Source organism: Miscanthus floridulus, chromosome 15 (assembly GCF_019320115.1).
Source record: "Miscanthus floridulus cultivar M001 chromosome 15, ASM1932011v1, whole genome shotgun sequence".
NCBI lineage: Eukaryota > Viridiplantae > Streptophyta > Magnoliopsida > Poales > Poaceae > Miscanthus > Miscanthus floridulus.
The window spans coordinates 84,921,227-84,937,486 of NC_089594.1; positions in this window are offsets into that span (position 1 = coordinate 84,921,227).

The window sequence follows — 16,260 nt, forward strand, 5'->3', positions numbered from 1 at the left end:
TTGTCATTTTTGTGCCATGTCATCTATTTCACGGATTCCTCGATCATGTATAGCTGTTGGATCCTTGGTATGAATGGAAGGTGCCGTAGGATTATCACGAGAATGTCAAGCTGCCTCTTCTGGCCATCACTAGAATCTACCTCCAGGAACCTAGAGGATTTATACTTTGGACAGTACTTTGCTTCCACGTATTCTTTCCTAAATAGGACGCACCCCTTCGGGCAAGTATGTATCTGCTCATACGGCATCTTAAGTGCACGAAGGAGTTTCTGTGACTCGTGCATGCTCTTTGGCAGAAGATGACCCTCCGGAAGCAGGCTGTCAATAACTGTCAACATACCATCAAAGGCATCTCGACTCAGGCTATACTGTGACTTGAACGCCATTATGCGTCCAATGGCATCCAGTTGAGAAACCTTTGTCTGGCTGTGAAGGGGTTTCTGTGCCGCGGCAAACATGTCGTAGAACACCTTTGCGGTTGCCTCTGGCTCCTCCGTACGTCCTTCAGCGAACTGTGCCTCGTGGTAGTCATTTCACAGGTCTGCTACCCCGGCATCAGCATCATAATCCTCGACGCGTGGTCTCACCACCTCCTCTCTCATACGTGACAACTTGTGCGAAACCTCCTTAATTTTTATCACAGCCTCCACATATGATATCTTGACAAGTTTCATGTTTTTCGCACTTCATTTGCTTTTTATAGAATTTAAAAACAACTTGACCGTAAGTTCGTGGTCATGTTTCGTGAACAAGATGTTCGAAATTGGTGGTCTGTTCCTGGATACGGCCTCACATTATACTAAATAACATGAATATCATTTTTTCATTATTCGAATGACTAGCAGTTATAATTTGAATTATTCAAGAAAATTCAATTAAATGAAATAAATTAAAGAAATATAGAAAAAGTCCGAGAAATGTGCCACGTTGGAACATGGAGTAACAGATATTGTCTGATGACTGCAGAAAAAGTTTAGAGGTCAAAAGTAAAAAAAAATATGGTTTGCCGAGTGTCAAAAAATGACACTCGGCAAAGGAGCCTCTTTGCCGAGTGTCAGGAGAAGACACTCGGCAAAGGATTAACGGCGGCTGCCAGCCGTTAACGGCGGCAGCTCTTTGCCGAGTGTTATTGTTTGACACTCGGCAAACCTGGTCTTTGCCGAGTGTTATTCTTCGCCGAGTGTTCGGCACTCGGCAAACCACCTTTTTGCCGAGTGCTATTTGTTTGTCGAGTGCTTTCTCTCTGACACTTGGCAAACAACCTCTTTACCGAGTGCCCGATAAAAAACACTCGGCAAAGTCTGGGACACTCGACAAAGAAGCCGTCTCCGGTGGTGCTACTAGTAATTTTGTCCACCAGAATTTTGATCGCATCAACCCATTTCCAAGATATGATTCTCTTTCTGCGAGAGAAAGTAAAGACGAAACCGATCATACTCAAAGAAATATAGCAAAAGGTAGAACTTTCTAAACTGCAGGGTTTCTTAATGATAAACTGTATGAAAAATATGCAATTTTTGCAATAGCTTCAACAGTTCCTTCTTCTAGGTTGTTTTCAAAATAAACTCTTTGGGATCAATTTTAAAATATGCAATTCTATGTAGTACTTAATCCATTCCAAATTATAAGACGTTTTGACTTTTATAGATTCATGACTTTTGCTACGCACTTAGCTATACACTATGTCTAGATGCATAGTAAAAATAATTAATGTATCTAGAAAAGTCAAAACGTCTTATAATTTGGAACGGGGGAATAAAAATGAAATAATCCGGACACCGATCGAATGAAAGTTTTCTATCCAGTAGGGCATATATGCAACTAAAGGTGCCGCCGGTTAGTTTCATATTGTTTGCTCTATAAGTACGTTCGATCTATCGATCATCTTTAATTTTTCTGTACGTAGGCAGACAAGCACAGTTTTATGGAACAGTATGTATAGCCTTGCAATTGCAAGCCATGCATAACACTCAGTAAAAAGCTAATAAAGCCACATTGACCCCAGCATGTTGCATACACATACATATGCTCGACCACCACCACTACTTTGCATGATGCATTGTGTGGACAGGCAGACAACAGCAAGTGATTATATCAGTGAGTGATGGAGGAGGACATGGATCGACCTAGCTGCAGCAATGACCTGCTTACCTTTCTAGATATTTCAGCCAAAGCAAAGCAAGTGCAGCCTAGCGTGTATCGTCGACCGGTACTTTACTCTCAGCCTGCTTTTCATCAGGTATTAACGACATAACTATATTATTAGGCCACTGAAAGCTACAGGTAGGTAGCAAGTTACATGTTATTCAAAGACGCAGGGCGGGTGGGCGGCCGGGCAGCAGTATATATTCTGCCTCGTCATGCTGCACACAGTAGAAATATCTTCTCAGGAACACGCTCAGCCACTAGAAGATCGAAGAGCATATATATGTCACTATCTCCATAAGTCCATAATGTAATCTAAAGTCGAATGAAATGGAATATGCCGGCCGTGTTGCTTAGCTACCATCGCAAGTAAGTAATCTAGCTTTAATTTCCATTAGTTCGTAGACAGCAGAAAAAAATGGTATATAAGCCAGCAGAGAGAACATAACAATGAAGAACAAAAGCTTCTGGTTGGTTGTGGACCTGTGGCTGCATTGCATTTGCATGCATGCATATGATGCAGCAGAAGAAAGCCTTCAGGGAGAAGGAAACGGCCTTGCCTGCACTGCATTTGGAATTTGGAAACAATCAGTCCTTAAATCTAGTCTAGTCTGCTGTCTACCAATGCAAATGCATGCATGCAAGCAGTCCCGCCAAAAGCTAGCAACACTGACTGACGAATCTCTGTTCACCACACATGCACACTAGCTAGATCTGCTGTCCGCTGGGCACGCATGCAATAAAGCAGCTGTTGTGTCCGCCCTACTTTACTTCTGCTTCAGCTCTCTTGAGCTTCAGCAAGTGTGGAGCACGATACGAGCGAAACGAACAGGGTCGTCGTCGACCAAACTGAACGAACACTCATCAGACATTACTAAAGGGCATCTGCAGGGTGATTAGTGATAGGCAATGCAAATAATCTGTCATGTTAGTTAGTTATTAGGCGTGGGGCTACCTGCCGCTGCCGGACAGGTGTCACAAGCATGTGCAGCTACCACTACTACCTGCTAGCTGCAAAGCCTGCGAGCTCGTGTCTGTATCTGAAATTCTGAATGATGCAGTGCATCAGATCATGCACTGCAGAGTGGAGACTGATGGATTATGGATCATGGGGTGCACTGCACGGCCGGAGATGAGGGATGGGATCTAGCGAGGTCTGGGGGTGGAGGCCACATGGTGTGCCTGAGGATTTTGGGGATAAAGCAGCTTTTCAGCTGCTGGGAATCTAGGCGATCGAGGAGATCTAAAATCCCAGATCCTTGTTTCTGTTAGACAGGGAGGATGAACTGATCGATCGAGAGGCGAGACTGGGCCAGGTGTCCACACAGCAGCAAGCAGCTCCTGCACTTGCTGCTTGCTTGCTTGCATGCATGCAGGTGCAGCTTTAATCTGGTTAATGTACTATTGGGGATTAGACTAGTGTATGCATGCATGTATTCAGACTGAATAATTCAGTATATATTGTCGTCGTGCATGTCATCTTTTATTTCTCTCCTTGCATTGAAATTTTAAAGGACATGGATGGATGAACTAACCCTATATTTTGACTGCAGCTATACTTCTTGGAGACTTGGACAGGTTGCGGGTAATCTCTTGTAATTTGCCAATTCTTTCTGGATGATTAAAGTGTGCAGAGAATTGCAGAAAGATGCATGGGTAGGGTAACGAACAAAGCAAGCAGCTTTACTTTGTTGGATTGGACCGTGCGTGGGGTGTTGAAATCGGGGTCATGTAACCGGGTTCCCATTGGTTCTTCACAAAGCTAGCTAGGCTAACCAGATTAGATGAGATAAAATGAAATGATGAGGGGAACAAGGATCAAACTTCCGGCCGGGAAACAGTGGAAAAACACATGGAGGGAGCTGGCTGCTAGTCCTTGTTTAACTAGAAATGGGCAAGTCATGGGCTAAAGGATATATTCCAGCAGAGCTCAGAACAAAGCCCGGCCGGCCCTTAAATTCAGACTTGCAGAAAATGATGACTTTTGAGACAACTTATTAGGTGAAAGTTTTCTACCGTTTTGATCACATATTAACTGTTATTGTTTCTTTTTCCTTCGTATCTCTATCATAGTTTTCTTTTACGAAACACATTACAGTCGCAGGCACTCGCAATCGCGTACATATATATGCACACATGTAAATGTATGCTGAAGCGCGCAACCCCTGCTATGAGACTGAATTAAGAGTCCATCAGATCGACGAGGTCACCGCTAATGCCTGTTATCAAGATGAATTCATGTTCGCTTAGAACTTATCAGCCCGGTTTATCAGTCATGGCACCACTATAAAAAATACACTTATATATAACGGTTTGCTTTGGTCACAGTAAAGCGAAAATGCGTCACAGTTAACTCACCATGATGATTGAAAAAAATATCATGTATCCCGCATCATACATTTGTTGGCCTAAATTGAGCCGTCATAGATTAACATTTGAGTTCGTCATGGATTAGTTGTCTGTCTATTATACCCAGCCCATATCCAAGCTCAGATCCAACCATAGTGACAAAAAAGAACATCACATATTAGTGCGAAATCATCACTGTATTAACATGCAGCACATCTTATAATACACCAATCATACAAACAAACATTGATTCTTTCATTTATTGGCATGTCCACTATTGTCACATATAGTTTGAGTACAATCAATTCATAGCCAAACTAACAAGTACGTCTGAACTAAGATTTCATCTATAGGGAGTCTAAAATAAACAAACAGTAGTATCCATGACTCCATGAGTACTTCAATTGGCTTGCTGTCCATATGATGTGCTACCAAGCAAACTCCAAAAGCTTCCTGAAAATCAATATGAATATGAAATGAGTTAGTTTTGAACAAAGATTCTAAAAACAAATGACATCTATTTATTAGGATCCTAGTGGAAGACAGAAACAATCAAAGTAGATTGTTCTAGGATTGCACTAGTCAAAATCTATGTTAACTAATAAAATTGATGGTTGTAGCTTCTAGGATTGCACTAGTCAAAATATGTGCTAACTAATAAAACTGATGGTTGGGTCGTGTGCTCTTGAAGTGGTCCAAGCAATCTCTGATGACCTTCTCAATGTTTCTAATGTTTGTAATTAGAGTCAACGTATCCAGAAGTGGTTTGAACTTTGCTAACATCTCAGCCTATCCAAAATTACTAATCAGATAGGAAGTTGCAGTATAATATCAACTTAGATGTAGTTTCTTTTTTCCCCACCGATGTCTAATCAAAACCACAAAGCTGCCATAAAATAAGTGATATAGGAGTATGTACTAAGGCACAACTCATGTAAAATGAGCTGTGGACAGCATATGCTCAAAAGAATATTTAGGACTAACAGAACAAAGCTATGCTAGTAAACGCTATGCTAGTAAACTCTGTTTTGAAACTGTTTGTGCATCGAAGATACCTCTTCTTTTGAGTGAACATGAGACTTGTGAGTTCCATTCAACTACTTTGCATCTTTTTCATAGTCATTGGCCAACACAGATATAAGCCTGTGCAGTGTGTTCCTCCTGAACAGAAATATCATGGAGACACCCTTCTTATTCAAATAACTAACTATATCTTCAGGATTTTCCAAGATTCCCTAGGAAAACACAATGTTGGAAGTTATGGCCAGGCACATATTTAACATATGGTAGGCGTAAGCATAACTCTAATCATTCTGATAAAAATGAGCAGGGCAAGTTTCAACATGGATCATAATTGTTAAGTGTCAACGAGCTTGGATGGTGAATTTTGCTTATTAACTTTTAAGAACTACAACATGTAGGCATGTTAGTACTTGGCAGTTGGCACATAGCCACATAGGCCATAGCTTTGAGAAAAACATCACTATATGCAGTATGATAGAGTTGAATCATAGCTATAATTCTTGCAAAATCCAAACTTTGGTAAGGAAAATAGATCATATAAAGGACTACAACCTGTAGGCATGTTAGTACTTGGTAGTTGGCACATAGCCACATAGGCAGCAGCCGTAATAATTCATCTAAAGCTAGAGATCAGATACATAATGGAGCCGATAGCTAGACAAGATAGTCACAAGCACCTCCCAGAAGCACTTTGGTCATACATTCATATCTGAATAAACAATGAATTTATGAAATAGGTGAGCTCTATGCAATTGACGGGTACAATAATTATAAGTATACGCAAAACTAGATCCCAAATCAATATACCCAAAACTACGACAGCTAAAAATTCAAGGAGAAGACCACAAATATGACAGCGTCCCAACACTAACACGGATCTAAGAGGCAACCCTAACCCCAGATCTCCAATCAATATACCTGAATTCGATTCACGCATTAGTGCTATGCCCTAGAAATCGCAGCAACCTAGCGCGGCTAGCACGACATGGCCATGACGCAGCGTGCGGCCAGTGGTTCAGAGAGGAAGCAAGTGAGGCAGCGACCGAGAGATCTAGACTACTCATACCTTGATGCCACCGCTGTTTATAGATCGACGCAGCCCCAGTGGACGACGACCCACATCCTCCTCCACGAGATCCGACGACCGCATCACTAGGGCGTCATCGCGTCGAGGCCGTCCTGTTGCTTGCGCGGCGGCATCGGCTGCCCGTGCCTCGAGGCTCGTCGGGTTTTGGAGGGTCGCAACCTGCTGCCCACCGGGGCGCGGCCCTCGTCCGCTAGGGGTGCGGCCTCTAGCCCGCTGGGACTTGGCCCTCCGCCGCCGGGGCTCGGCCTCCTGCCTGGATCCGACGTCGGGGAAAGGGGTGAATGGTGGATGCGGGTGGCGGCGGATGGGAAAGGGGGTGCGGTACATGAATATGTGTGGATGTGGGAGGGAGGCCAGTGGATTAGGTTTAGGAATTTGCTTTCCTTTATAATTTTTTTATTACCCACAAGCCCACCATAGATTTATCATAGAGTTGCCTAAATAATCTGTGATGTCCAACCATGACGACAACTTAACCAATTGTCATAGATCTATCACATCAAGAATGAACCGTCACAGATGACAACATTCTATGATGATTTCTTAAAAGGTCACTGGTGAACCGTCATGTATAAGGGTATTTCTTGTAGTGTACAGTGGTTTTTCTTTCACAACAAAATAGCTTTAGCTGGCTTATCCATCAGCCGAACAGCTCTGTCACAATTCTCTTTTGTCTTGGCTTTTGATCCCTTACATATGAAAAAAAAACTAAAAGAAATGGATGGTGCAGATAGGAAGAGAATAAGCAATGGACCGTCAGCGAAATTACTAAAAGGTAGCCTTCTGTATATATACAATGCAAGCATAGACCATGCATTGTTATTAATAACAGCAGAGAATCAATTGTTTTCTAGAGTTCAATCCAAGAGCAGAATCGATTGTTTATAGAAGCAATAGGAGGACAAACTTTGTTATCATAATAGCATCAAAAGCTTCGTTCTTCCATTCTTAAAAAAATGCAAGGATTATATTATTGGAGGTACAGTTGAGGAAAAACTAAAGTGGCGCCCAATGCATTTGCTTATTGAGGAATGCGTAGTGCCGAAGGAATTGCACTTGCACCATATCACTATACCACAGCCCAAAGTAGCGTCGAACAAAGGGTCGGTAAAAATATCAAAATACCGTTTGTTTGGATGGTCGGTCAGTATAGATTAGTAACATACGGTTGGTCGCTATATCTTATGTTTTCGTCAGACGGTCGGTCGGTATTTTTATTTTGGTTTACTGTTAGATGGTGGGTCGGTAAATCTAATTATTTGGGTCCACCGGTCCATCGGTATATTGGATTGGGCCTGCGCGCGCGTGCTCAGCCCAGTTCACGCATAAAATTTAGTGGAGCCCACGTGTCAGAGCAGAGTTGGCGCCTAAAATTAGCGGATCCCACCTGTCATACCACATCCTTACTCTGTTTTGGAAAACCCTAGTGGCTGTCCAAATTTCCCTCCTTGCCGCCACACTCCCGCACGCGAGCGCGACCCAGATCGAGGACGCGACTCCCCGGCGCCCCACTCCCCTTCCCCGGCACCCCCTCCCCCTTCCCCAGCAACCCAGGCGCGGCCCTCCCCGATGACCCAGGCGCCCCCCTGCGGTCCCCACGTGGCCCCTAGGCGTGGCTCCCCGGCGACTAGCCCCCCCCCCCGGCGACCAGGCACGGCTCCCCGGCTACCTAGGCACCCCCACCCCACCCCTGGCGGCTCCCCCAGGCACGGCCCCCCATCTCCTGTTCCGTCGTCGTGATTCTCTTCCCCATGTTCGTTAAGGTGACCTCCTCTGCTTCACTTCAATTGGGATTGGTATATTAGTATTGTGCAGCTTCATACTCCGCTGCCCAGTTGCATCGAGTTTGTTTGGCTGTACAGAGTTTGGCAATGCCAAAGTTGAGTTTTATGTGATGTAGAGTTTTAATGATGGTCTACTTGTTCCTATTAGATGCGTTGTTCCATAAATGAGCACACGATGCAACATGATTTTTGTTTAGGACTAATGATAGATTTTAATGACTCCAAGCTATATTTTAGTTCTTGAACAAACAATTTACCTACACCAATCAGTCTTTCGTATACAAAGAGTACACCCCTCTGCAATATAAATACAAACCACAATTTCAGGGTTGTGTGGCATATGTACCCATAGTTTTAGTTTGTATTTAATTTGAGCTAGCTTATAAATACTCACATGCTTGGCGTTCTCTGTAACTCTGTAAGTCAAGATTTAGAGAATTCCCATGTGCTGAAAACAACAGGAGGGAGTAGGAGCTACGAAGTGTCGTCCTGCTTGAACCAGGAGTTTAGATCCGGTGTCCTGCGGACAAGCAGGAGTTGCGGTTGTCGTTGTGTGTTGGGCAGGAGCTAGAAGAAGTCATCGTGTGTGTGGATTTAAAGCAAGAGGACCAGGTGATGCTCTCCCCCCTCTGGTCTGTATGCATGCTTATTTTAAGAAGCATTATTTTGTGGTACCCAAATTTCATAGATGAATTATATAATTTGGACAGAATTTTGTTCTCGCCCTCGTAACAGCGATGGATAAATCTTGGATTGATGACGATGCTAGGTAAAAAATAATATCTTCACAAATGCTGAAAGTGGTATATGTAGTTATGTAAAATGGCTTTTAACATAAAGGTTTCATGTAGGCACAATAAGACATATTTGCAAGGAGTGAACAATTTCTTAGCTTTTGCATTTAGTAACTCAGCTGTTGGTAGAAAGATATTATGCCCATGTAGAAAGTGTGCCAATTCTTTTTGCAAAGAGGCTAGTGAGGTCTGTGAATATTTGATATGTGATGGGTTTCTAAAGGGCATAGAATATGGAATCTACATGGAGAACCTACCCCTTGTGTGAATCAAGAGACTTTGATGGTGATGATGTTGAGGTTGTGGACGAGTCCAATGAAGATGATGACATATCTGACTTGCTTAGAGACTTAGCAGTTGGCTTAGATGATAGGGGAGATTATGAGGAAAACAGTTCAGTTCCTCATCCTTGTGAGGAGCTAGTTGCCATTCAGAAGTTAGTCACAGAAAACAGCAAAGAATTATACCCTACTTGCAAGAAATACACACAACTTTGATTTATTATTAGATTACTCCACATCAAACTCCTTGGAGGATGGTCTGACAAATCTTTCAACCTGCTACTAGATCTACTTAATGATGCATTCCCTAAGGGTTCAGCACTAGCTAAAACATTTCATGAGGCTAAGAAATTGATGAAAACTATAGGAATTGGGTATATTAGTATTCATGCCTGTGAAAATAATTGCATTCTCTATTGGAAGGGGAATGTAGATTTGGAATCATGTCCAAAGTGTAAGGTTTCACGATGGAAATCAGTAAGGAAGTCTCTAGATGGGAAACATATATATAAGGTTCCTAAGAAGGTTCTACGCTACTTTCCAATAAAGAAATGTCTCCAAAGGTTATTTTTGTCCTAAAAACAGCAAGTCTAACAAGATGGCATGATGAAGACCGAAAAAAGATGGTCTCCTAAGACATCCTGCAAATTCACCTCTATGGGAGGACTTTAATAAGAAACATCCAGAGTTCGCTGCAGATAGTCGGAATATCCGTCTAGCATTCAACACCGATGGTTTTAATCCATATACATTGTGCATAGGAATGCTACAGTCCCCCCAATCCGGCAACCCCCTCAGTCCAGCCTTGTTCATGCAGGCACATTAGCCTAGCAGCCCCCTCAGTCCACCATGAGAGCAGCTCCATTTGTGCAGCCCTGTCCAGACGTCTCTACTAGTGCAGCCCCATCAATACAAGCTTCTCGTTGTCAGTCCAGCCCTGTTCATGTCCAGCAGCTCCAGCCTCGTCTAGGCATCCATACAAGGAACAGTGATACTAATCATTTCTCACATGATGAATATGTAAGTTCTCATTCATCCTACAAGTTTTTGCTTCTAGTTTAATGGTGTTTTTATTAATTGATACAATTCTCATACATCCATCATTCGCTTCAGATTGGCAAAGAAGTTATACTATATCCAAACATGAAGTCTGATCAAGCTGTGGCTAAGGGAATCGTTATTTCAACTAATCCTAGCAGCGTGCTAGCAGGATAGGCTCTTGGAAGGCAATATTGTGAAGTTGTTGTTAAGGTTGTGATGAAAAGAGATGCAGTCTTGCCTCGCCCTTATGTTGGTGTGGAAAAGATGGTCGATGCAAAGCACCTGACAATTGCATGGCCATATAATTGGGTAATAAACAACACATGTTCTTGTTTCTTGTTTTCATATGTGATGAGTGACAAGATTTTCTAATCAGTGATGTTTCTAACAGCTAAAGCTTAACAAGACATCAAAATCATCCCATGATATTGGTATGCAATTTTGAATTTCCTTAATCTTCATTCACAACATCACATAGTTGATAGCTTCATGTGACTAGCATTTTGAAAATAGTGATATAAAACAGCCTTGTACACAATTTAATTAAAAGAGCTTGCTGCTTGAGCAATCTTGAGCAATTAGTACATAACTACACATGTACACAATTTAATTAACAGAGCAATACAAGATGCAACTGTTGACTTGCTTGCCCACCTGCCTGAATGCCTGAATGGCTGTGTGCAATAGCTATGCTGCCAACAGGGTGGTACTCACAGTATTCACTGCAATGATAGGACGATAGGATCAACACACATCATATAGAGCAACTGTACAGTAAGACGCAATGGAGCATTTGGGCATCTGTGATTCAGTGTGATGCATGGGAGCATTTGGGCATCTGTGGTTCAGTGTTATGCTGCATCTATCTGTCAGCTAGTCTGCTTTGCATGCCCCAGTTGGATCTTGAGCAATCATGTACACAATTTAATACAGCCTTGTAGGAATGATCGACTAACTGCTCTCATGATGCTCAGAACTTTGTAGAAGTTGGATCTCTAGTTTTCAGTTTACATGTTTATTTTAGCTTATATTCCTAACATAACTGAGAAAATAAGCGGGGCAATTAGAAGTACTGCTCAGTTTACATGTTTATTTTGGCCTTCCTATACCTGCATGGATAGGCTAAGCTTTATTTGTTTGGCAACAAAGAGGTAGCGGTATTTATGGAAGAACTTGAATGTAGTTCCTTATACCTAATTATGTTCGATCAGGAGGAGTGCCATAGCTGAGGTGCCTCCTGGTGCCAGATTTGTGGTAGTCATTTTTTTTGAACTTACCAATGTCAAGTTTCTAGCTGGTTGTACCACCGATGGATGTAATCTTTTATTTTCAGGTGGAAGGTAATGGCTAGAGGTAGCCTGATGCATGCAGGAAGCAGTTGGATCAAAGTGCGCATGGCCAGTGCATTATTTTGGACATCCTAACTAGAGATGAATGCTTTTGTTAAGACTTACTAGTGATGAATCATTTTGTAATGAGTGCAAGCAAACCATATGAGATATGAGTTGTGCAACCAGTGCAAACATCTTTGAGCTATATATGCATTATTCTAGCTTGATGGCCAAACTGCCTTGATGTAACTTGTTTATGTAAGAGTTGTGGAAAATGACACAAAACAAATGTTTATGTCTATAATATAATTGTGAGCTATGATGAGCTTCTGTGTCATGATTGTGTATTGTCCAAAATGAAAATGTTAATTATATGGTTCATCGATTGTATGATTAGTATTGATTATGAGGCTAATGTATAAACAAATGATATTATGTTGTTATTGTCTTGTATCGATACATATAAATATATAGCGTCAAACCATTGGTCGCTATATCTTTAAAATAATGTCGGACGCTATAAGTGGGTCGGTCGCTATATATAAGTTATAGCGACGTAACAGGTGGGTTGCTATATATCTATAGCGACCGACCGTAGGTCGCTGTAGCCATTTATACCGACCAACCGTAGGTCGCTGCAGATAGGTTGTGGTATAGTGTATCAAGAAAGCTATAGTATACATCATCATGTCTGCTATAATGCTCTGGGAATCGAACCATTCATCATATATACGCAGAAAGTTAAAAGAGAGGATGAGATATGGAATAAATTAAAGTGTATCAAGCATTAGAATGTCACCGTGGCGAATATTTCCGATGCCCGGCCGGCCGTATTTATATATAGTATATACAAGAAGTATAATCTATACCTCAGGGTCAGTGAGCATATATATATACACACTTGGAAAAGGTTATTGTGTGGAGGTAGCACTATATACACCTGGAAAAAAAAATCTTGTAAGTAATCGCTTTACTAGAAGTACATATTTAATTTGGATGGATGGATCTTGTACCTAAACATAAATCTGGCAGGAGGTTTAGTAAAATTTATATATTCTGAACAAGAGTTTCGTGAGAATTATGTTCATTGTACAGAGATGTTTACAATCAATATATTATATATGCATCCTGTATGTCCAGCAGGAATTGAAGTGTGTATGCTTTCATTTGCCATTTTGTAACTTAATTATGTCGTGCAAGCAAGAGTACGTACTTTACTAGCGAGACTGAGCTAGCAATTAAAATGCGACGAGCGACAGATTGGTCTGATTCATCTTGGCACCTCCATATATATATAATCATAATATGCATGCATATTATATCAGTACAAGCTCCAGCTGGAATAAATGGAGCCAGTACACACACCACAGTCCACACTTATTTACTAATTTTACTGTCAACAACTGATGGAGAAATGAATGTAACACACACTAGCTAGCTAGCTACTTTTTTGAGGTCAAGCTAGCTAGCTACTGGCTCGAGTTAATGGCTGATGGCCGGATTGACAGCGAACTTAATTAATAACAACGCTCGCACTAATTGATTAATAGCGAGGAGGTTGCATGCATGATTAGTTGACACTAGTGCTGTTGGGCGTGCAGCAGCCGAGCCCACGGCGCGCGCGGCTTGCCGCCGGCGGACTCCCTCCTCCTCGCGCCACTACGACGCGCGGCGGCGGCGCTGCCGCTGTCTTTGTGGGGCGGCGGCGGCGGCAGAGGCGGCATCAGGGGCGCGGCCTCCGACTCCGATTCCGTAAAGGAGTCGGTGCGGACCATGACGCAGCAGCAGATGTCCAGGGACACGAAGAAGGCGTTCTGGATGCCCTCGCCGAGGACCTCGGCGGGGCGGCACAGCGGCCTGCCGCAGCAGCCTGCAGCTGCTGCTGCTGGGGCGCCGTGGGCCACCGTGCGGGCGGTGCCTGATGAGGCCGGGGCCGGCGGCAGACGCCCCCGCGCGCCGCCGCGGCGGAAGGCGAAGGGGACGCACCGCGGCAAGGTGGTGGAGGAAGAGGAGGAGGTGCTGGCTGCGGCGAGGGTTGACGACATGCTCAGGGGTCAGGGCCGGCGTCGCCGCCTCGGGCTGCTTCTTCCTCTCCAAGCTCTTGGTCTCTGGTCTGGTTGCAGCAGCTTGCTGGCTCCTAGCTAGCTAGCTGAAGCTCCGTGAGTGGAGTGATGAGTAGCGAGTGATTCGCCACGACGCCGCGCCGCTGCTTATAAAAAGAAGGAAAAGAAACGAATCCTTTTTCTTTTGGGGCGGCAACTAATAAAGTTAGTTAAAGCCGTTGCGTCTCTATCTTCGTTTAATTTCCTCGGTATCCGGGCCGTAACGGGCCTTACGTTTACCACAGAGCCCTTATAGAGAGGCAAGTGCGAAATGTGCTAAGCTAGGCCTGGCCCGGTGGAGGCCAGAAGCCCCGAACCAAATATTTGTGATATCAACTTCGGAGTTTCTTCAACCTCTCGCTCGCTGTCTCCTAAATGCTTGATGATGAAAACAAAGAAAAGAAAAGAAAAAATATGCAGAAAAGATTGTTGCAGCTAGGGACTTGCTAGCGCCCGGTCCGGGGCGCTAGCGTATGGACGCTGCCGCGCACGTAAGAGAGCCCGTGCCCGCTTGTTTTCACACGCCCCATCACGCGGACCCCACAGTGCTTCCAGCCCCTACCACCATGCTCGCTTTGTTTCACCCGATGACTGTCGCGCGCCGCACGTGGGAAACCCACGTGGGTCCCAACCCCCTACGGATGCAGGCCGTGGAGGCGTCTGCTGGCCTCAGGCCCCACACGGGACCCACGGCGGCGCCCAGCAGCAGCGGCGGGCATCGGCAGCAGGTGTGTCCCACTGCAATATGTGCAACATCCTGATCTACTTCTACAACCTCCGGATGAAAACATTTGCAACATACGTCTAAAACAACTGAAGCACTTGCAACGTACGTCTAAAACACTTGAAAGCCATTGCAAAAACATATACAACATCCAAATCTACTTTTGCAACATCCAAACGAAAACAATTGCAACATACATATGAAACATGTGAAACAATCGGAACATACGCTTGCAACATGCATGTTATGCAACATCCAGATTACTTTTGTAACATCCGGATGAAACACTTGAGACATATGTTTCAAATACCTTAAAACATATGCTTGCAACATGAAACATACGCTTTGCAACATTCGTATATAGCCATTGCAACATACAAAGCATCCATATGAAACACATGATTAGGGAGATGGAAATTGACGCTAACTGACCCATAGGAGGCACCGGTGGACAACGATGGGGGGGCCACTACAGTAACAGTAGAGAAGCGCTCCTCCGGGCTGGTGTAGGGAAGCGGTACAGGGACTGCTGCGGCAGGAGACGTAGGGACGGAAGGCGGCGAGGACGACCGCCGCAGGAGGGGCCGGTGAGGCGGGGGCTCTAGGATCCGCACCGGGAGGAGTTGACGATGGGAGAAGATGCAGGGAAGCGGTACATTTTGTGAACAATGTTACTACCACTATGTCGGATGAATAAATGATCAAATGACCAAAATAAAAGTTGTAGATTTTGAAAAGTTATGAAACTTTGTAGTTGACAACTTTTTAATTTGAAATCATATTGTCAAGGAAAACTACGTTTGAATTTCTCAAATTTGAAATTTGGATTTTTCAACGACCTGAAATGGAGAAACAACCAAAATAAAAGTTGTAGATCCCAAAAAGTTATAAAACTTTGTAGTTGACAACTTTTTGATTTCAAATCATCTTGTCAAGGAAAACTACGTTTGAATTTCTAAAAATTTGAAATTTGAATTTTTTTTAAACGACCTCGGATGGACAAACAGCAAAAAAACAAAAGTTGTAGATCTCGAAAAGTTATGAAACTTTATAGTTGACAACTTTTGATTTGAAATCATCTTATCAAAAAAAACTACGTTTGAATTTTTTTAATTTGGAATTCAAATTTTATAAATGACCTCAGATGGAGAAACTACCAAAATGAAAGCTGTATATCAGCGATTTGTAGCCACCCATTCGTAGAGGCGGCAGGCAAAACCTCCACTACAAAGGATCACCAGCCGCCCCTAGAGATCATGGCTAGCGTAGTGACACATGCGGCTAGGGCGGCCACGCAGCGCCCTCAAAGCCCACTCTCTAGAGATACCACCCACTCCCTGGTGATTTCCCTGTCGAGCGTGTGCTTGGGAGACCGAACGTACTGCCTGCTGCCGCATTCACTGTCCTTGCCATGGAGGAAGGAGACGCCGAGCATGAATATAGCTTGGAAGTGCACAAGCGCAACTGCGAGAAGCTCGGACTCGCGGTCGCGGAGGTCGATGAGGCCGATGTTTTGGGTGGGGGGACATCAGGAGCCACAGCCACGAGGTGGGAAAGAAGACGTGGAGGATGCGCGCATAGCATTAGTGCTCTACAAAC